General features: G+C 39.6%; 1 protein-coding gene and 1 pseudogene across 4 annotated transcripts in view; both read right to left on the minus strand.

The window, feature by feature from the left end:
- The window catches only part of RBFOX1 (RNA binding fox-1 homolog 1), a 1,434,482-nt gene that overhangs the window by 1,040,663 nt on the left and 370,617 nt on the right, over positions 1-23,202 (minus strand). The gene's annotated exons all lie outside the window — the stretch shown is intronic.
- On the minus strand, positions 15,529-17,053 carry LOC121486378 (annotated as a pseudogene).

Raw genomic sequence — 23,202 nt, forward strand, 5'->3', positions numbered from 1 at the left:
CAGTTAACACTTAGCTTTATCATTTTCAGAAATTGCCAATAGACAACCACACCATTTCAGAACACTACCAACACCAAACCTTAGCCAGGACATAATTTTAAATCAAGTCATTTTTAGGTTTCCTTACCTCCTTCTAGAAGTCTCTCTTAAGCACACTTACAACACAATTCGGGTTGCCTATGTCTAACATATAATATCAGTGTTGATATCTAAGGTGATCTGACTCCACTTGGGTGAGGGACTGAACATAGGTGTTCTAAAAATGGAAGCTCTTTTTTTTATATATAAATTAATTTTTTGTTATCAAAATAGTCCATGTTTGTTGAAAAGAAAAAAGGAATAAAGGTTAAAATTTTTTAATGGTTTCACTGAGGTAATAATTAATATACAGAAACCTGCACAGGTTTAAGGCATACAATTTGATGAGTTTAGATATATGCATCCACCTAGGATAGCATCGCCACAATTAAGGTAATAAACACATCCATCATCTCCAAAAGTTTCCTTGTGTCCAGTGTGTGTGTGTGTGTGTGTGTGTGTGTGTGTAAAACACCTAATATGAGATCTATACTCTTACACATTTTCAAGTGCACAATGCCATGCTGCTAACTGCAGGCACCATGCTGAACAGCAGACCTCTACAATTTATCTGTCTTGTATAATCCTCAGAGCAATTTCTCTGTGTTCTCTTGTTGCTTTCCCAGTCACACGCCACAGTAACCACAGAGGTGACCACTCTCCGCAGTCCCTTGGTTATCTTTTGCAATTTGACCATGCATACGAAGCGTTTGCATGTATGTGTGAATTTACTTTTTTTTTTAATTTTTATTTATTTATGACAGTCACACAGAGAGAGAGAGAGAGAAGCAGAGACACAGGCAGAGGGAGAAGCAGGCTCCATGCACCGGGAGCCCGATGTGGGATTTGATCCCGGGTCTCCAGGATCGCGCCCTGGGCCAAAGACAGGCTCTAAACCGCTGCGCCACCCAGGGATCCCTATGTATGAATTTTCTAACAAACTTTTCCTAACACATTTCTGAAGTTCAGGTTCTCGTTCACTTCCAACACCTCAGCCAGTACTTCAGGACGATGCAGATGCACTGCATTTAGGGCGTCCAATGCCCTATTGTTAGGCATTTCATTTGTTCCAGTTTTTCTTACCAATGTACAGTATACTGCAATCAACCAACAGACATCTTTGCAAATTTGAGCAGTTACATAAATCCAAGAAGTGGAAACACTGGGTCAAAGCATGTACCTTTTTTATATGCAAAAATTTTCAAATTGTTTTCCACAAAAGAATGAACCATTCCACACTCTCTCCAACAGGGTATAGAATGCCTATTTCATTAAACATATTTTTTTCCAATACAATCTAGGAAACATTTATATATACAGATGAAACTTTCACAGGTGTGTGTGTGTATATGTACATATATATGAACATAAATATTCATATATTTGCTGGTATTTGCATTTGTTTTTCTGAAAACAATATTCATACTCTTTGCCTATTTACCTCTGTATCATTAGTCAGTCTATCTGTCCATCCAGGCACCCATCCATCCACATATTCTGACAAGAATAAAGGAACATTAGTCCTCATAAGAGGATCACAAGGACCATCCAGGGCTAACCAAACATGACCTATGTCGGATTTATTTTTTACCAATGTTAGAATAAAGATTCCTAGGGATTTGAGTAAAAAATGGGAGATAAATGGGCTCTGAAGTCACAAAGTTTCAAATTTGATTGCCAATCTTCTACTTATTAGCCATTGGTAACCCTAGAAAAATCATCTCAAGACTCAATCTCCCTTCATGAAAATGGATCTAAGAACTCTCCACCTCATAAACCTGGTAGAGTACTCAATTCAATAATGTACATCCAGGAGTTAACATAGAGGATGGCTCATTGCAAACACTCAATAGATAGTGTCTGTAATAAGGACAATAATAATGTACAATTCTGTATATTAAGCAGTTACCTTAATGAATTAGAAGACTTAGCGTATTACAGCAAAGCATGGCTTCTTTTTCTAATAGTGGCAAGAGTTTACACCCGAACCACTTATAACATTGATGTTACCTTTACATTTTTAGTGCCCTGGGGAAATTTGATAATAGCGACTTGGTCAAAATTCATTTGCCCTTTGTCGGACACATTATTCTCAATGGTACACAAAGTTTATTACTGGTTGTTTTTATTTTAAAAGGTAGATTTTCATTAAATGTGGAAATATGTTAGAACCAATCTCACTGAATATGGAATTAAAATAGTCACTTTAAACCCAATTTCCTTTTTTAAAAAATTCAACTAAGTGAAATATATGTATTTTAGCACTATAGACTAATGGACAGCACTTACAGAACTTTATTGGGTACCCTTAGCTCTGTGAGTTTATTCCCACTTATTTATCATTGAACAATAAATTCTGGTTCAATCTTAAACCATTTCCTGAACCAACACTTTGATAGAATAGGTATTCCACAAAAGCCAATTCAATGAACTGTATTAAAAAAGGAAATTTGACGATAATGGATCCAACATTGGTCTTTTGACAGTTCTGAAATGGGAATCACTCTTTGCTTTCTCTGTGTAAATGTGAGTTCACTGGGCCTGAAACATATAAGAACAATCACAATGGTTTCCACTTCCAGTTCAGTTCCCAGAATGTCCCTGGGCTGGGGGAGGGTGGCTCAAGAGCCTCTTTACATGGCTTTGGCAATGCTGAATGACCACACCACAGCTGTACATGGGCAGTGACCTTTCTTCTTTTGTAAGAAGGAGTCTGTGGCTCCCCTCGTGTAGAATGCAGTCTATCCTTGTGGTTCAGCATCTTTGATTTTGTGTGTGTGTATGTGGGGGGGGGGGGGGCAATGCATAGTGAGCTATATATCAGTACTTAAGTCATGTAAAGTTTGGGTAAGAGGTCTGTGAGGCAGCTGGCAGAGAATGAATGTCTGTCAGACTGGTGGTTCCTGCTGCCACCACCTCCACTTCCTCCAATATTTTGTATTCAAGATGTAAGATGTTTCCTATTAAGTACAAACCTATGCATACACTTGATGAGAATTTAAAAAAATAAATTTCTCCATCCATTTATTCATTCATTCATCTGAAACCTATTGAAGTTCTCAATGCCCATCTTGGTTTTCTGAACAATCCATGTATCTATGTTTAATTGCAGACTTGAAAGATCTTTTCTTTTCCTAACACAGAATAAAGTATGTCAAATTGGCACTTCGATTTAAAAATCTACTCAAATTGTTTTTCTCTTCATTGGTTTTACTACATGCTGGATATTCAACACAGAATGAGATCGTCATGGTCACTCTCATGGTCTAAATGTGAAGAATAAAAAAATATATATAAATAAAAATAAATAAATGTGAAGGATAAATAGATCAGCTTTAGCAAGATTAAGCTGGGAATCGATGTGCCCACCTCCACCATATACCACATTCGGGTCATAGAAAATTTTAAAAGTGCCAGCAAACCAAACACTTAAGTTTCTTGAAGACCCCTTAGGAGATCGAATTCAATAATTTATATTTTTCTAATACCACTATTAAATAGGGAATAAAACAAAGATAATCCATCCTCTAAAGAAGATGTGGTTCATGTATACAATGGAATATTCCTCAGCCATTAGAAACAACAAATACCCACCATTTGCTTCGATGTGGATGGAACTGGAGGGTATTATGCTGAGTGAAATAAGTCAATCGGAGAAGGACAAACATTATACGGTCTCATTCATTTGGGGAATATAAAAAATAGTGACAGGGGGATCCCTGGGTGGCGCAGCGGTTTGGCGCCTGCCTTTGGCCCAGGGCGCGATCCTGGAGACCCGGGATCGAATCCCACATCGGGCTCCCGGTGCATGGAGCCTGCTTCTCCCTCTGCCTGTGTCTCTGCCTCTCTCTCTCTCTGTGACTATCATAAATAAATAAAAATTAAAAAAAAAAATAGTGACAGGGAATAAAGGGGAAAGGAGAAAAAATGAGTGGGAAATATCAGAAAGGGAGACAGAACATGAGAGACTCCTAACTCTGGGAAATGAACTAGGGGTGGGGGAAGGGGAGGTGGGTGGGGGTGGGGGTGACTGGGTGACGGGCACTGAGGGGGGCACTTGATGGGATGATCACTGGGTGTTATTCCATATGTTGGCAAATTGAACACCAATAAAAAATAAATTTACAAAACAAAAACAAAAACAAAACAAAACAAAAGATAATCCATCCTCTAAATTATGCCCTTCTGAATATTACTGTTTTCCTTTGGCGATTTTTGTTGTTGGAGGTGGACACGTAAAGAGAACCCATGAATCTTCCTGACTCTGATGCAGTGTACATTTACAGGTAGTTAAACAGCATAATACAGCTGTGGGCATTATCATTCACTTTCACACCTTCACCTAAGAATAGTTAAGTTACTTTACAATTAACCACCCCCAAATGAAACTAAAAATGTCTCCTTTCAAAACTCAAGTGAAAATGTTGCCTAAATGAGTATGCTTCTGCACATATACAAATCCAAATTATTAAAGAGCCTGGCAAGATGGACAGGAACAGAGACTGGGGTTTCAATCCCAGATCTGCTGCTTATAAGCTGTGTGACCTTGGGCAAATTATTCCACTTCTCTGGGCCTTGATTCTCTCCCCCGTAAAAAAAGTAGGCAAGAACAGTATCAACCCCTTAGGCTTATCATAAGGATTAAATTAATTAGTATTTAAAAAGAGTAACAACAGTGCTTGGCACATATGAAACACTATTTCAGCATTTATTAAATAAATAAGCAAATAAGCCTCTGTGCCAAACCTTTAAAGATAAGGAGAAAATAATGGTGTTTGAATGCTGAGAAGGAAGAAGGAAGGTTCTTGGAACTACTGTTGCGTGACTCATTTTGTGATGCTGCATTTCTATTGACATCAGTAACATAGAAAGAAATTTCATTTTTCAGCACTTGTGAGAGGTAACACTGAGTAAATCAGGGAAAAGTAGGTACTTTAATCACAATGACCCATGTCATATTTACAAAGAAAGATGCTCAAAGTAGGCAGCTGTAAAATTTTAAAGTCAAATTGTAAGAAAATATGGACTTTCTGATTTTGCATTATGATCCTATTCACAGTATCCAATTGGAGATTTCAAAAGTTTAATAACTGAAATTCATGTACCTTATCCAGGCTCTTGAAAAATCAGACCATGTATATATTAGTCACAGCACCACTGACATCACCTAGGACAAGGTTTCTCAATCTAGGCACTGCTGGCATTATGGGCTGGAAAATTTGTTTTTTCCTTGGTTAGCATCTCATTTATTTGGGCTGGAAAATTCTTTGTCGTTTTGTCCTCTGCATCCTAGGATATTTAACGGGATCCCTGGTCTCTACCCAGTAGACACCAGTAGCAACTCCTGTCCAAATTCAACAACCCAAAACCTCTCCAGTATGTTACCAAATGTCCCCGTTGTGAGGGGGGGAGTGAGGAAATTGCTCCCGGTTAAGAACCACTTGCCTAGGGAATCTGTTGAGTGCCCATTTTGTCTTTCTAAATTCAGAATAATAAATTTCAATAGTATCTTGGTATACCGAAATAGAGTCTAATCTCTTATTCTTATTCTAATTATAAAAAGTCTTGAAGCTTTCTTCTCCATCTCTAAATTAGGCATAGCAATACCTATCTTGCAGAGTTAAGAACCAGGGAAAATCTGTTGAAGTTCCCAGTCCAAAACGCAACACACAGAGGCAGTGAGTGCCCAGGTAGAGATCAGCACTGTACGGCTATTCCTATAACTGCTGATGCATCACCACATCATCATCCTCATCATCGTCGGAAGGCCTCTACTCAAACATTCAAATAACTATAATAGATACAACTGGTACTTTCACCTCATTAGCAAACAAGCAACTGAGTTCCTTACAAGTAGAGATTTCAATTAAAGAGCAAAGAAATCTCCCAGGTAGCAATTGCAGATGCAGAATTATTACAAAGAGAAAAGGAAAGGCTGCAGAGGCCTTCCTAATAGATAGTCCTTAAGTAGTCCTCTTTCCAAAGCAAAGGTCAGGTATACAGACCACCCTGACACACTTGGCTGTTGCTGGTTTTCTGTGCCGGGTTGACAGTTTCAGGTAAAACGTCCTGGGGCTTCTTGATTGTCTATGTCTGTGAGTATACGTTCTCTGTGTGATCAAAGTTTATCAAGCCAGTTGAGAAAAATCTGACCAACTAACCAAAAACTGCCATAAATTCCCTGTGGCTCACTGTGACTAATTACTCTGTAAGTTAAAAAAAAAAGGGCCATTTTAAAGAACTGAGCTTTGGCTAATTAGATAAACATGAATGCAGAATTCAGACTTGACTTCTGTAGAAGTAAAGAAAAAGCGATAAATATGCCCACCATTGCATAATTAAAAAAAGAAATCACTGCCACCTTTGGAACATGGATACACTATTTCTGCTGTAATTATATCATTTCTCAAAAAGTCTTTCCTGGCCTTCATGACATTGGAAGTAGCTGAAAGATTACTCACCAACGATTAATGTTAGGGAACTAACAACTGATCTTCTTGCCTTTCCTTTAAACCCAACTGAAATAATTTCACAAGAACTTGCAAATACAAAATTGTGTGAAGAGCGTCCAATTGATCCTATTTACATTTGCTACATCAAAGTATTCAGACATCATAAGTAAATGTGAAATGGGGGCCTTCCAATACCTTATAGGTTATGCAAACACCTAACCAGAAAGAACACTTTGAAATTTTTATGGAGCAGGAAAAATTGGAAGTGTATTAATCTAGGCAGTGAAATTGGGCTTTTTGTCATTTTTAATTGCTTGAATTCATAACCTAGTTTTGCTGAATCAAAAACGAGTTGCTATAGCTGACACAAGCTGTTTCAGGCTTTTGGGTGAGTGCAAGCAAGTGCATATACACACACACACACACACACACATTGTACAACTTTTTACATAAACTTTGTATCTATTAATAAAAAGCACTCCTGAAGACACCACAGCTATTGGATAATTAAATATGAAGGTTTCCAAGCTGAACACTGTGTGGTACAAGCTGACTTTTAAAGAATTACTTTTTTTAGTACCCTGCAAGCAGAGGGAGGAGGCAGCAGGAATACCAGATAGACATGACTGCTATTTTGTTATATGTGATTTAATTCAAATAAATTGAAATGTGTAATTAAAAAATTCTTCATGACCTTATTTGCTCTTGTTTACTACTGCTCATAATACATGCAAGCATTCAACTCTGCATGAAAATGAAGGAAAGCAAACAGAAGTGCAAAGATGTCCACTCATAAGTATGTACAATGACCTAATGTATCATTATATTCTGGAGTTTTCAGATATATGACAAAATAAAGTTGAAAGTGCAAAAAACTTTAAAGGTCCATGCTTTTCTCTCTCCCTATTTATTTTTTTTCCCTATTTATTTTTATGTTTGTTGGAAAATCAATATGAGATGAGGATTCAAGTCTTATTCAAGGATTTTTGTTTTAATTCCATTAGAATTACTTTCAAAGAACTTGTTCCAATCTACTCTGTGATATTCTGAGAGTTAACACATGTGCATTAAAAAAAAATTAGCTACAACTAAAAGTAAGTAGGAGTTAAATCAATAATAGTAAAGTTTTATTACTATTTCACTAAAAAAATCCTTCTTCTTTTGGACCACGTTCCATTTCTCTGGTACTACAAATTCTGTTCAAAGCCTAATAGAAAAACTATAAATTTATCAGCAAACAAGACCAAAATGATCTTTCACTGAATACTCTAATAGTCACTTAGCTCAAGATTGACCCATACAACCAGGTTCTTTGTAATCAAACAGAAAACGATAAAGGGTATATACTCTGATTCTCATACAATATTCTCAAAATATGACCCTTTATTCTCAAGATCTTACAACTGTAGTTTGGAAGAAGGCAATTGCTGCAAAAAGCCCTTTAGATGAAATCTACTTTAACTTTTGTATCATACTCAGGGAGAGAGAAAAAAATTGAAAAAAAAAAAAACAAACATGTCTGTGATACTTAAATAAGTTGGCCCAGAAGTCAAGTCTGACAGTTGTTTCTCCCAAGTCCAAGTAAATACAGATTAAAATGAATCCACATTCTAAAATTAAGATTGGTAATAGAGAAAAATAGAAGTTTGAGGGGCAAGGTTTCAAGAAAAGAACATAAAAATATGTTCAGCCCAGTAAAGTTATAAAGGCAACGTGCAATGTTGTAAAAATCCATCATTTGGTGATAACAGAGAAAAGATTTAGTTCTTTTCATGTAGTAAAGGCATTCCCCAAAGTTGGTTCAAATGAAATGACAAGAAAAGTTTGAATAATCACTTTTATTTATTAGAGTACAGCAGATTATCTGATATTAATTGGTTCTTGAATATGAACAGAGAATTTAAAAAAAGGAAAAAGAAAAAAGAAAAAGAAAATCAAAGTTCCAATTATCCTTCAGGGTGCAAATCATTTGTTATAATAAAAATGCAGTAGTAGAAGATATCTGGAAAGCTTTCTGTGCTTGAAGTACAAAAATAAAGACAGATGGAAAGAAATACAGGTGGATGGAGAGAGAAAGGGGGTAGAAGAGGCGGAAAAAGAAAGAAAAGAGAGAGAGAGCAGAGGAGAGAGTGAAGGAGAAAGGAGGAAGAAGGTAAATAAGAGAGAAAAGAAATATTCCCCCATAGATAATACTTGTTCATACTCTTCAGAGAAGCAATTTCCTCTTCATAATCCGTGAGTATTCTAATATAGAGGAAGGACTGGCATGTGTGGAGCGTGTGAGTGGGCAGGTAAGAGTTGACAAATCCTGCTTTCTGTATGAAAATCATGAATGCCGCCCGCATTCCCTATGAACGCCCGCGGTAAACAGCTGTCGCTGACTGCCTGTAGTTTACTTAGTTGAAGAACAACCCTCTTAAAACTTAATCACAGCAAAGCACAAAGGCAAGTTAGTCCATCTCCCAAACACATTTTTAGACTCGTGGCCTCTGGATCTCTGAAGATACGTTTTTGACCAAAAAAAAAAAAAAAAAAAAAACAACAGGGAATCACAGTTGAGCAAGATTGTATAGCCTTAAACCAATTTACTACCCAGCTCCCCGAAGAGGATTACACAATCATTTTGGACTGCCTCCCTTCTACACTGCATTCATTTCTGTGTGACCAAAATTAAAACCATATGGACAGAGAGTAACTGATGAGATACCTAAAGATTCTTTCAAAAAGTGACTGCGTCTGCAAGTAATTTAATGAACCATTTCTGAGACCCATTTGGCCAACAAAACTTTCGGATTCAGAATTCCTCGGGGGGGGGGGGGGGGCTCTTGAGGGAGGGGGAGGCACAGCTCTTTTGTCAACAGAAGTAAGGAAACCCCCAATTTCATTGTAATCTGAAAATAATGGCTCCAGGGATAGGCTGAGGATGGAGTCTTCTAGGTGATCCTTCTAGGCCGATAGATAAATGTCGTATTCAACACTTTGCATATATATATATTTAAATGCCTGGCAGTTAATTCCATCACTTTGGAAGTCAGAGCACATTTCTCCCACTTGATCTCTCAAGAAGGGCAACTCTTGTTTAATTTAATGAGATGATCCAGAGCCTATTTCTTAAGTCCAAAGCGTTTCTGATACAGTCGATGCCATGTCTCTTCCTTGGAAGTCAGGAAAAGCAGGGAAGGTGAGGGCGCACCGGCGCCACCGGCACGGTAGACGTGTCTACACAGACATGCAACACATCTCCCCGCACACGCACACGCATGCACCCCACCAGACCGTGAGCGTGCCAACTTCCCAAAGGCGCGGCCCATCTGGCCAGTCATTTCATGGACCTCCCATTTTAAAGAACCGCGCAGCTCTTGCAGAGCCTATTTGGGACTTTTACGGGGTTTCTTAGAAACGCTTATTCATCGCTGGAAATAAAGTTAAACGGAGCCAATGAGCAATGGGCAATGAAGTTCCCCCACTAACTTCCAGCCCATCAGGGAAAATCGGTGCATCCCCGGACTCCCCCGGAGCCGCAAATGCCCCTCGCCCTCTCCAAACGTGGTGCGCCCCCGGGTGCGCCCCTGGGTGCGCCCCCGGGGTGCGCCCTGACCCAGCCTCGGGGCTCCCGGGGGCTGGCCCCACGTACCGTGTCTCACTCAGGTGCTGCAAGCGCATCTGCAGCCTCCCATCGCCGCGCCGCCTTCCCCGGCTCCCCAGCGCCGAGTCCCTATCCTCAGCAGCAGCCCCGGAGGCGCACACGCCGCCACCCTCCCTGCGTGAACGTTGGACAGCGGCTGACGGCGGCTCCTCTGCCACAGGCAGCCAAAAATGTCAATTTGCACACTCCTCCCCCCTGTCGCCCGCCCCCGTCCCTCTGCCACCCCCTCCCGCGAGTCAGTGGGCTTCGGGGAGCCCTGCAGGAGCTGCCTCCCTCTCCGCCTCTCCTTCCCCGGGCCGCGCTCAGAGCCCTCTTCCCTCGCCTTACCTGCAGGGCATCTCCCACGACTGCAATTAGCTGCCAAGATTTCATCGTCGGCTGCAAAGTGCCGCCTGTTTCCTCCCCGGGAGAACACGGGAGAAGTCCGAGGCAACAGCAAACGGCAGCCACGTGCTAGCAATGTAAATGACTCCAGTCATCTGTCGTGCGCGCGGTGCCCGCGCTCGCCCCGGCCGCCTGGCAGCCTGCCACCGCCGCCAGCAGGTGCACAAGGCGCAGGGAGAGCGAGCGAGCAGCCCGAGCAAGGGGGCATTCAACGCACACAAAGGGAGCCCCCCCCCCCAGGTGCAGGGGGATGCTGCCGCGCACCCCCTCCCCAGCCCCAGCCCAGCTTCTCGGCCTCCCCGCCAAATTGGACGCCCAATGTGTTTGCAAAGTCTTGCAGCCCGGGGAGAGGAAGGCGGTGGATGCTGAGGCTGCCTGCGTAGGTCCCGCCTCCTCGCTTCCCCGGAGCACTTGCAAAAAAGCACCGAGCAGGCGAGCCCGCTCGCTCGCTCTCCCTCTCCTCTCCTGCACGTGTCCCTTCCCTTGTTCTTTCAAGCATTAAATATGTACCACATGACACAATAGGGCACCTTGCACGGTCCTCCGAGTCCACACTTGACAACCAATTTTAACTCACGAGCAGTGGAATGTCTAAAGGCAGGATATAAGCACTTCCAATTACTTGCAGTACTCCTGCATTATTCAAGATGTCCACGGGACAGTATTTATGACTTCCAATATGCTACTCCACGTATAAATACTAGTAAAGGATGGAAACCCCCACCACTCCCTTCCCACCACCCCCCACCACCACCACCACCACTGCCAAGAGGCTTTCCTCAGTGTCTTCCTCCGAGAAACGTTTGTACTTTTTCTACCAGTTGAAACTTTGGGATCTCAAATCATCTTCCACACCATCTGCTAAATGAACATGCTCTAAAATATGACCCTGCTTTGGGGAGGAAATACCTACCACGTCCTGCTGAACTTTAGAGATCACCTGGGAGAATGTATTTACCTTGGATAACAATGGCATCACGGTGAATTTCCCCAAAAAAAATCCACATAGATCTGTGACTTTTTTTTTTTAATTAAATGGGAATGAGTTACACCAGGCTCGGGTTATTCCTAGTTTAAATGTTGCTTTGGTTAGAGACCAGAGTCAGTCTTTTGGATGTAGAAAAATTAGGGTGTCTTTTTTTCCTTTTCTTTACAGTCAGAATTGCAAGCTACATACACTAGGATGGCCTTGCTTCTTCAAGCACTTCTTAGTTGAATAGGAGGGAACTAAATTTTATGTATATATAGACTGTATTCGATTAACTCTGAAATATTCATTGGATTCCTGTGTCATCTTCTTGGATACTTTATTTTAGTTAAAGGCCTTGTGCACAAGTGATTAGGATTTTATATATCGGTAAGCAAGTTTTAAAATGCTAATAAATCTTTCAAATATTTATTTGCACATTTATTATAGACCATATCTTGAGGCAATATTTCCAGGTTTTTTTTGGAACATGCCAAGTCCCTTACATAACCATCATCCATCTCTGTCACACCAGTAACAAAATGAGAAGGGGTGTTTTTTTTTTCTTCTATGCATTAGGACTATTTTAAATATTACATTGATATAGGGTTTAACTTGTTTCCTTATGGAGTTCAGAAATGTTGGTGTGTGTTGTCTCTGCCTGCCTTTTGCACGGGGAGTGGCATTTAAAGGATGCTAAGATAGTATTAGATAGAACTTCCTTTTACAGTGATGGTGCAGTACAGACTACACTGTACTCTCTGATTATTTAAGTTAAGGTCTAATATATGCACATATCATCTCAGGTCAAGGTTTTCAATGGCATTGGGTAAAGTGGCAAAAGGTTTCTAGACTTTTGCTTAACCAGAACCCTGTGCAGTTACAGAGATACAAGAAATAAAGTAGTATTATCACAGCCGAAACTGGCATCCTCAGGGGAGTCATTTGATTCACAAATCAGTTCACAAAGGCAAGGTTATGGGAAGTTAAGAATGGTGGGGGTGGCGGGTGGAAAGATAGCAAACCCTAATTACAACCCCATTGTCCCCGTGTTCCCTGGCACATATGGTCATTTAATCACGGAGTATGACAACCTTGGCAGATGTTGCCAAACCTGGTTATTGATATAAATTGCTATTCTCATGTGTAAGTGCCCCAGCAAAGACTTAAAACAATGTCTGTACTAACCCAAAGGGAAATAAAGGTCCATACTAGCATCTGTGGCAACAAGCTGATGCACAGCTAAAGTGGGTTCCTTGCTTCTACTCCAAGGAAAACAGCAATGAATGAAATCTCCAAACCAAGGACAGAAAGTCTCCCTGTGGGAATATAAATTGGTATCGTGACTACAGAAACCAACTTCCTAGTAGCTATTAAAATGGAAAATGTGCACATCCTATAACCAAGCAGTTCTACTTCTAAGTCTGCCCTAAGAAAGCATATGTATAAGCTATATTCATGGATATACCTGCACCAGTGCTTGTCATAGGGGGAAAAAAGACAAATACCTAGCGGCATAAAAAATGCAATATATCCTATTATGGAATACTATATAGCAGAGAAAAATGACTAGACTATGAATAATCTGTAGCTATATAGGCACAAATATGTATGGAGATGAAAATATCTACACATACTACATAGAATTATATAAACATATTAGTCAAAATTTTGCTGAGATAAAAAAGGCAAGTTTTAAATGATTCATACACTATGGTACTATTTATGAAAGAAAATGCAAAAAAGGAATAATATAATAGATTTTCTATAGTTATATAAATACTTGTGGATATACAGAAAATGACCCAGAGTAGAGGCTGGCCAGAATCAGCCTCTGCCTGTTTATGCACAGCTCACAAGTTAAACTTTTTTTAAAAAATATTTCAAATGTTAATAAAAAGAATAGGAATATATGAAAAAACGTAGTAAATTCCAATTTCCACGTCCATGAATGACGTTTTATTGGAATACAGCTATGCCCACTCGTTTAGACATTGTGAGTAAGTACAAAGCTGGGTAGTTACGACAGACCGAAAGGCTCACAAAGCCTAAAATATTTACTTTCTTGCCTGTTACAGAAAAAGTTCCCCATCTTCTGATCGAGAAGAATGGGCTCCAAATTCATAATAGTGGTGGGAAAGGGAGAAGGGACTGCTGTTGATGATGGAGGTGGAGGCCTCACTTTTCCTTTAAGAGAATATTTAGGGGCACCTGGGTAGCTCAGTGGGTTAAGCATCTGACTCTTGATTTCGGCCCAGGTCATGGTCTTGGGGTGATGGGATCGAGGCCTGGGATGGGCTCCAGCTCAGCAGGGAGTCTGCTTCTTTCTCTTTCTCTACCTCTCCTTCTGCTTCTCCTCCTGCTCACTCTCTCTCTCTCTCTCTCTCTCTAAAAACAAACAAATCTTTAAAAAAATCAAAAAATCAAAAAATCAGACATTTATATATAAATGGTCTTATATGTGTTTTATGTACACAAACCCTGTAAAGATAAATATATATATGCACATACATATACCTTTTTAATATACTTTATAAGTATATAAAACCCTTAAAAACACCCTATATTATATATTTAAATTTATGGAGGGGTCTTTTTTTTTTTGCTGTAAAGCGAATGTGGACACCACTTTTAAAGAGTTTGTGTGCGTGTGTGTCTCTCTCTCTATATATATACAGACATACATACCTGGAAGAAAACAATCAAATTTGGTGAGTTTTGGTGGTAGAAATAAGGGTGCTTATTATTTTATTCTTTGTTATTTCAGGTATTTGTCAATTTTCCAAATAGACATAAATGTAAGGTGGTGGACACCCCCGGCCATGTGAGTTGTGACAAGTGAAATTGTGCCAATAGTGTTTTCCTCCCTCAGAAACAGCCTTTTCTCATCAACTGTTGAATGATAAGACCTTCAAAAACACATCAAGGTTTAGCTTACATGCACCTAACATTTCTGGAAAATTCCAGTATCTAATTGCTTCTTTATAGGAAAAAAAAATCTAAGCTTCAATGCACTAAAGATTTTTATAAAAATCAATTTTATCCTTAAAGTAAAATGCAACATAGATTATCCCTTCTGCTGGAAGTTATGGTAATGACCTACTGAGATATGCCTCACAATACAGTAATATTGCTTCTTTACCAGTTTGAAAACATTTTCCTATAGAAAAGCACAAAGCAGGTTCTATCTGAAAAAATAAAATAAAATAAAATAAAATTACATAGCAACCACATTGGTGCTTTGTAGGATTAAAGCAGCAGGACCTAATGATTTTCTTCATCCTGACATCTAATAATCCAGTTGCATCAGGAAAGGTGAGCTTAATGAAGCATATTCAGATGGGAGAGCATACGATTTATGATACGCTTGTTGTGGTTATATTCCTAAATGGATCCCATTAACTCAACATTGGTTGCTGGTAAATGGCCACATCTCCTAATAGACAAACGCATGAATCACCTGGGCATATTTTAGAAGTGTGCTCTACAGAATGGTTCACCTTACAACTTTACACTAGGACCAGGTGAATGACTTTCTTTAATGAAGCTTAGCAGACTTTCTTTGAGCAAGAAACAGAATTACTGCAACAGAACATGCACTCCACCTCCTCATCATTTAGCATGTACATATAACCTTATCCTTGGGGTGGCATGTATGAAGCACATTTACTGAGAGGATTTTTTTTTTAAGATTTTGTTTATTCATGAGAGACAGAGAGAGAGAGAGAAGCAGGCTCCATGCAGGGAGCCTGACGTGGGACTTGATCCCAGGTCTCCAGGATCACACCCTGGGCTGAAGGCGGCGCTAAACCGCTGAGCCAACCAGGCTGCCCGACTGAGAGGATTTTTTAAAGCAGTGTGCTAAAAAAACAATTATTGTTTTCAATCCTTTTTATAGTATAAAAACAATATGTGTTTCTTTTCTTTCTTTCCTTTTTTTTTTTTTTTACAGATCTATATCGTTACATATTTTCTTATTTTCTTTTCAGTGAAGGAATTCTTTAAGTCCTTGAAAGGTACAGCATCACACAGATGTTATGGCCAATGGCTTTAGCAGGAAGGCTGCTTTGGAATTTGGCATAAACCACAACACTGTTTTCCTGAGTGTGAGTCACTTTTCCCCAGATTACTCTGGTTTTGTTCAGTTTGCCACCAGGAGTCACTGTGTTGTTCTCTGCTCTGTACATGTTAAGTAATTCTCTTGCCTAGATAGAATTCAGTTTCATCTCAAGCATAAACACCTTCAATTTTAAGAAGTCCTATAGGCTCTCTCTGGTTCCAGAGACATTGCTTATAACTAGCAAAAATGGCCTTGGGCCAAAGTCTCCAGATATATTTATTATTTCAGGAGTCCTGATCCCAGCGGGCTTGCCCCCACATATCAGCAGCAGGAGCTTCCCTCACCTCATAATTATTTATTAAGGAAATCTGAGAAAATTGGGAAAGCATAGGGAAAAAGTCACTTATTTATCACCCAGATAGACACTAGACACGTGTAATGCACTGCAAATCTGTCCACTTCAAAGATTTTTTAAAAATATTTATTTATTTTAGAAACAGCGAGCTAGCACAGGAACCAAGGAGGGACAGAGGCAGAGGGAGAGAATCTCAAGCAGACTCCTGTTGAGCACAGAGCCCAGTCATGGAGCTTGATCCCAGGACCCTGAGATCATGAGCTGAGCTGGGTGGAAACCAAGAGTTGGATGTTCAACCGACTGAACCACCCAAGCGCCCCTCACTTCAGACATTTTTCCCTGCATACATGCCTTAACAATCCTGAGTACATAATAGACATTTTACCATATAAATTGCCTATAATATTTTTGCACTTTGCAATATATCATGAAGATTTTCTGCCATAAAAAAATTTTAAAGACATCAATTTTGGTATGCCACTCAAGGGAAACAGTTTATTTTCACTCTATTTTAAATAACACTGAAATGAACATCTTTATCCATAATGTTAGGAGCTTATCTTTGTTCATTATTTCAAGATAAATATTTGGAAGTAAAAATACTGAGTCAAAATGTGGGTACCATCTTTAGGATTTTAGATATAAAGAACTGGAATTCTGGAATGTTCCATGAATCCATATACCCAGTAACAGGATAAAAGAGAACCTATCTCACCCTGGGAATAATTTTGAGCCAACTATTTCTTCTTTCAATAATCATCCTCCTGGCTCTGGCTCAGTTCCTCTCCCATCCACCTCCCCCAATCGGGCCACCACACCATTGCATGCTAAATTAGCATAAAAGAGCTCAAACATAGAAAACAAAGGTGGTAATGGGGAGCAATTTAAATCTAAGCTTATTTAACCTAAGTGGCTAGTGGCTGCCTATTTTGTCTTAATTGCCTTTTAAACTAAAATCAATGTTAAATTACCTGAACAACAGCTTCTGCACAATTGCAAACTGAAAATTCTTTAAGTGCCTCCTCAAAAGCCTTTGGCTCTTGTTTGGCGGGCTGACAGTAAAAGAGTCCCTTTCTTCTTTACTGTACTCCAGCTTTGGACTATGGGTCATGATTCAAGGATGGACATTCCTGAAAAGAGCCACCATATCTGCTCTAGGATGGGTTATTCCTTGACAATGCGGTACTGAAAATGGAATCTGAATAATGAAAATGGAATTTGGATAACGTCCTTCCTTTCTTCCTTTCCTCCCATCAACAATGAGAGACTGTCTATACAAATGGAAACCCACCTATTCAAATAGAACTCGGGCCTATGATTTGCAGCAACCAGCCCAGGAAACCAGCCTGCTATCCACAAATCATACATGGCGGAAATTAGACCACTTCTGATTTCCATCTCTGGTGATCAGCACAGGAAGCCAAGCAAAAAGCCCTATAACAACTGGCTTAGAAACAGCCATGACTTGGTAGTAATAGACAGCTTTCCTAATTTTTGTATCCATTTCATAACTTAGGACCAACAAGAGAAAGGCCGATAGTCATATAGAAGGTCCTACTTCTAGTTGGTCTACCTGCAGCCTTCCCAGGACAAAAGCCTCCAATTAGGGCACATCTGAAGGCTTCTCTTTTTTTTTTTTTTTCAACTCTAAAGTTTCTCACCCTATTGCCTGATGTTGAGTCTCTGACAAAACACGAGTGACAATGGCTAACTCCCTTGCTGTAGCACGCTCTGAATAAACAGTCTTTGCTTGTTCTCATTTGGTTGGTGTTTGTTTATTTCTACAATGATTACTTATTTTCAATACTATGTTAGGTAAACAAGTTAGACAAAACCCTAGCCCTCAGGGAGTTTATGTTCTAGTGGGTAAGACAGACAATAAACAAGATAATGACAGATTTTAGTAACTTCTGTGTATGAAATAAAGCATGCATTGAGATGGGGATGTAATTGGGATAGATGCCTCAGATATGATTCTTGGGTTGTTAGAAGTTATTACATGGTAGAGCCTCCTGCTTTTGTTTCCTTCAAATACTAATTGAACACATGCCATCTAACTTACACAGCTGAGTCACACACACACACACACACACACACACACACACACACACACACACACAGAAAAAAAGGCAGACATGTCCTCTGCCAGCAAAGAGCCTCTCAGGATGATGTCTGCTCAGTAATAACCAGAACACAAAGTGGACAAGTAGGTAGGGCCAGAAATAAGATTCAGGTTATGACCTATGAGGGCTAAGGAGGCAGTAGGGAAAACCTTTCAGATATTACAAGGTATCCTCAGGCCCTGGAGTGGAAGATTGCAGTGGATAGTGAAGGGGTTCAGGACTCCCTACTCCAAAACATAGCACCTCGGTAAACTGAATATTTTAAGCTGAAAGAATCTGGGTAGTAGCAGGTGCAAGAAAGACTCTCTGATCTCCTACTCACCATCTACTCTGAGTCAGGTCATAAGATCTCATGGGATTGGTGCCCTCTCTGTACACGGAGGAAGGAACACTCTTATCTCCAAAAATGGAGGGACACTGAGAGGACTTGCTAAGATCTCCCCAGTTTACCATTTAGCTCATATCACATTTCCCCATGACTTCTGACTCTTCATCAAACCTAATATAAAAATGTTCAGACTTAACCACTTCTTTGGGTCTTCATTTCCACGTGAAGTCTCCTATGACACATAAAACTTACATTAAATAAATGGTTATGCTTTTCTCTTGTCAATCTATCTTTTGTCAGCATAATTTACAGAACCCCAGCCAGCACACCTGAGAGGGGAAAAGATTTTTCCTCCCCTATGTGGGGAGAGGTACGCACATTATTACTGGTGTTTCTGTATGTAATTCCAGGATGGACACTTTTAAGACAGAAGAGGCTTGCTTGGAGATAACCTCAAATGCTCATGATATCTTCTTTAGAACAGTTTTCCCCTGAGTTTCTTAAATAGGTGATTGCACAGACATTTTGAGAAACAAAAAGTCATAAGAGATTAGAAATTACTTTTTTCCCCAAATCTCCTCACCCTGTAGGTCTCAATAGTATGTCACCCTACAAAGGAAATAGGGAAATACAACAAGACTCCTAATTCCAATGACTTAATTTGGTCTGGGCCCAGGATACAATAAAGGCAGAAATCTTACACATGTGAGGGTGTCCTTTACTCAAGGTTTTAAGAGATGGAAAGGCTGTTAATGCTAAAGGCGTGTGTAATACTCACTCAGCCAACATCTCTCTGTGCCCATCACTGTGCCAATCACTGCCCCCTACCTTTGCAGGGTTTCTTAGAGAAACCTCTCCTCTTGTGGCCCCACTTCAACCAATCCCCAGTCCAGGAACCAGGGTCAGACACATAAATCTCTGGTCAAATTAGAATCACTCCTAGAGAGACTTTTGGAATTGGGAAAGAGATGGGAGTGGCAAGCTCTGATAACTGGACTTGAAAGACTGGATAGATTTTCAAGGTAGATAGAGTTTGATGAGTAGTCAAGAAAAGCAGTCTATAGAGAGGTAAAGAAGTAGAGAGAAGAGACCACTAGAAAGAAATGGGAGGAAGGAGGGAGAAACAGAGAGAGAAGCAGAAACAACACTCTGGCCCCACAGAAAGACAGAGATGGGGACAGCTGTTGTCTTGGCCACTGAAAGCTTTCTTCTTACTTCCATATTCCTTTCTTTCCCACGTGCTTCTGATTCAAGCTGACTTCTTGCAAAGTCCTACAGACTCTATCCCTGCTAGAGTCTCTAGACACAACTGGGATTGCACAGGACATAGCCAGCCCACAAAGGAGTCCTCAGATCCCTCTGCTTTGCAGAAAAGCAAAATATCCCAAAGCTGAGATGAATAAACTTCTTCCCTGTGTCTCATGATCTTTCATGAAGCATAGCTAGTGGGCCAGCCTGTCAGAAGTGCAATTTAAAAACTGAGTGCTAAAATAAATACAAATTCTCTGACACTAGAGGTTTTGTTAGGCTTTTTTTCTTTCCATTGTAGCATGAAGATGTCTTCCCATCTAAAAATGTCACCAAAAATATAATTGACTGATTCATTCTTTTAACATCATATATGTGAATCCCCACTGACTTCCATATATGAATTCCAGAATCTTTGTCAGGCCCAGAAATACAAAGCTAAATAAGTTTGTTAAAGAAGCATTATAATATAAAACAGCATTATAATTATATGCATTATTATAAGTTTATATATTTGAAATTTAACCTAATAAGATATGTAGACATATATTATGTTATAATTATAAATGACATAAAATGTGCTATCCACCTGCTTGGTATAGGAGCCTTTTTTGCTCTGCTTAAGGTCAGAAAGCAGGTTGCAAAGAATTTGCAAAGGTAGTGATGCTTGAGTTAGGTTTTAAAGGAGTGGTTAGGAAGGCCACTCCAGGTGGAGTATGGGAATGGACCACTGTAAGCAGAGAGATCCATTAGAGACTCTTTTATTACATTTCAGCCAGCCATACGTGGTTGCAGAAACGTCAGCTATAAACAATGTCTAATCAAGTTTCTATATATGAATATATATGAATATTTAAAATGACTGATAATAGAATAATAAAGTATTCACTAAGCAAATGTCTGTTTGCCAGCTGCAAAGTATATGATTAATGAGTGTTTGCTAACTACAGGGCTTACTGTGTGCCAAGTATGAGTAAGAAACAATGGTTATGGTTGGCACCATAAACCCTTATTACTAGTAAGATGGAAGTTATTCACCCATCAACAGCTTAGCCCACACAAGATACAATATAGGATTGTGAGGTTCCTATTTGCTATTCTATAGGTCTTGATGACATTGGAGGATTTCTAGCTCCCACTGAGTGACCCTATGGGATATAAGGGCACTCTGGGAGGCTGGGATGATTCCTTCTGCAGGAAGCTCAAAGTTCCAGTTCTGAGGAGTCACATGTAATCTTATTCATGTTATACCCATTCGACTGGAACATGGGACAGTAAGGAAAACAAAAGAAACAAAACCCAATGTGAACACTGATAGCAATTGTGCAGGCATCCCAGGTGCTGCGCTTATGCTGAGGAGTGAATATGAAATAGGAGATGAGAATCTGCTCTTCACTCCTGGGTTTTGGCCTCTCAGATACCCCTCAGAGCAGGGGCAGCTCACTTACCTTAGTGTGAGTCTCCTTTTTAAAGTCACAACTTTTCACACAGCATGCATGTCCCCTTCAACAAACCAATGCCTCATCTGGTGTTTAATCAAAGAAGAATTCATTTCAGAGCTGGATTAAAATTTGGCTGTGTTGGATCTCCTAAAGAGACAATGGGCTGGGTTTTGACTGAAGCCTTCTGAGGGGACTGCCAACAGGTACAATTGACTCTATGGATGGCTGCATTTTCAGAACTTCACCAGCACAAGAGGCAACCATTTTATTAGTTACTAGGATCTGATGATATTGTTACAAACACCTGGGTATGATTTTGTTTATTTTCCATTCTACTTTTTATATTTTACCCCAGTACTTTTTTTTTCTCTTTTCTTGCCCCTTTGCTTTCTTTTCTAGCTGATCCCCAATTTCCTCTTGACAAAGCCCTGACAATGACCTCACACAACCATCTACATTCAGGTTGTGATGCATACACTGCATACTTTCTCTATCTGCAGTTCTTTGTTTATTTTTATTTTTTTAAGATATTATTTATTTATTCATGAAAGACACACAGAGAGAGGCAGAGACACAGGCAGAGGGAGAAGCAGGCTCACTGCGGGGAGCCTGTTGTAAGACTTGATCCCAGGACCCTGGGGTCATGCCCTGAGTCAAAGGCAGATGCTCAACCACTGAGCCACCCAGACGTCCCTATCTATAGTTCTTTTCATTCATGTAGTTCTTTTCAAGGGTCAAAAAAAAAAAAAAGAATGACAGAACTTTCAGATCCTGGGACATGTGGTCTATGAGAAAAGTTAGGCAAAGAGGAAGGGGCAACTGAGCAAGATAAGAAAAATGAGAGCACATTTTTAAAGTCTATGCTGAATATTTTAAATGTTTTAACAAAGACACCCAAATACAGTGACTTTATTTATCTTTGCAAATGCAAAACAAAAAAAAAAGTCATTTAAGGGCTATTTAACAGATGACAATTTTCATGGCAAAATTTTTTCCCATTAGAACTGTTAATAAAACAGAAGGTACTATACCAATCACAGTGTGAGTGACGACAACATGTCAGTCATGATTTTTAGACCTAATTCTGTTTTAAATGTCCCACTGCAGATGGCAATGTCCTAAACTATAATTGTGCCCTTTACCAAACCATTCCAGGGGTTGTAAAAAAAAAAATAATATTTTCTGCATAAAAGGCAGTGTGGCCCAGCAGTGGGACACAAGTTTACCAAGTTATATAATGAATTGCAATTCTGAATCTTGCAATTTTGCCAATGTATCTGGGTGACTTCCTTTAAGTCTTTATTTGGAAACAAAACAAAACAACAACAACAACAACAACAACAAGCTAAAATATAGGCCCTTCATGATCAAGAAACATAAGCCAAATAGGCTTCTTGGGCTCCTATGATCCTTACTCCCACTACAATGTGGAAGGCACTGGACATTTATCTACCTTATGCAATAAGTCTACTCTGCAGTAAGAGTAGACTTCAGAGTGGTATCCTTTTGCAAAGAAAAACATCATCCGTACCTTACACACACTCTTCAACTTCCCTCCCCTGTCCCTTAGGCATGGACACAAATAAACTCTGTTTCTTTGGTATTTCTTCTTTCTTAGCTCTAAAAATAAGGAATGCTCTGGCCATAAGATAACCAAAAGAGACATAAAAAAAAAAAAAAAAAAAAAAAAAGCTTATTCTGGGCTTTTTCTATTAACCCTTTACTGATCAAGTTATTCTGTCTTGACAGAGGTATAGAGTTTGAATAATCAAACATAAGAACTGTACATAAATACAAAAGCCACCTTTGGGTGTTATAATTTTCTGCTTTGCAAAATTTTCCCTGTAAACACCACTAACTAATGGCAAAGGAGATCTAAGCCCTATCCCTAGGGTTCTGGAACCATAGATGAAAAAATCCAATGGCATGTAAATGAACTTTGATGTCTCATGCTTTCTTTTAAAAATTCATGTGCCTCCTCTTACCTATATATTTGTTTGCTGCTAACATAAAAAATAATACCTTCCCTCCAAAATTTTTGCATAAAATTGATGCTTTAGGAAACCAGTTCTATGTACTCAGGCTGAGAGTCCCTGTCTCATCAAATTATATTTCTAGG

This window comes from Vulpes lagopus, chromosome 3 (genome assembly GCF_018345385.1).
Source record: "Vulpes lagopus strain Blue_001 chromosome 3, ASM1834538v1, whole genome shotgun sequence".
NCBI classification, from domain to species: Eukaryota; Metazoa; Chordata; class Mammalia; order Carnivora; family Canidae; genus Vulpes; species Vulpes lagopus.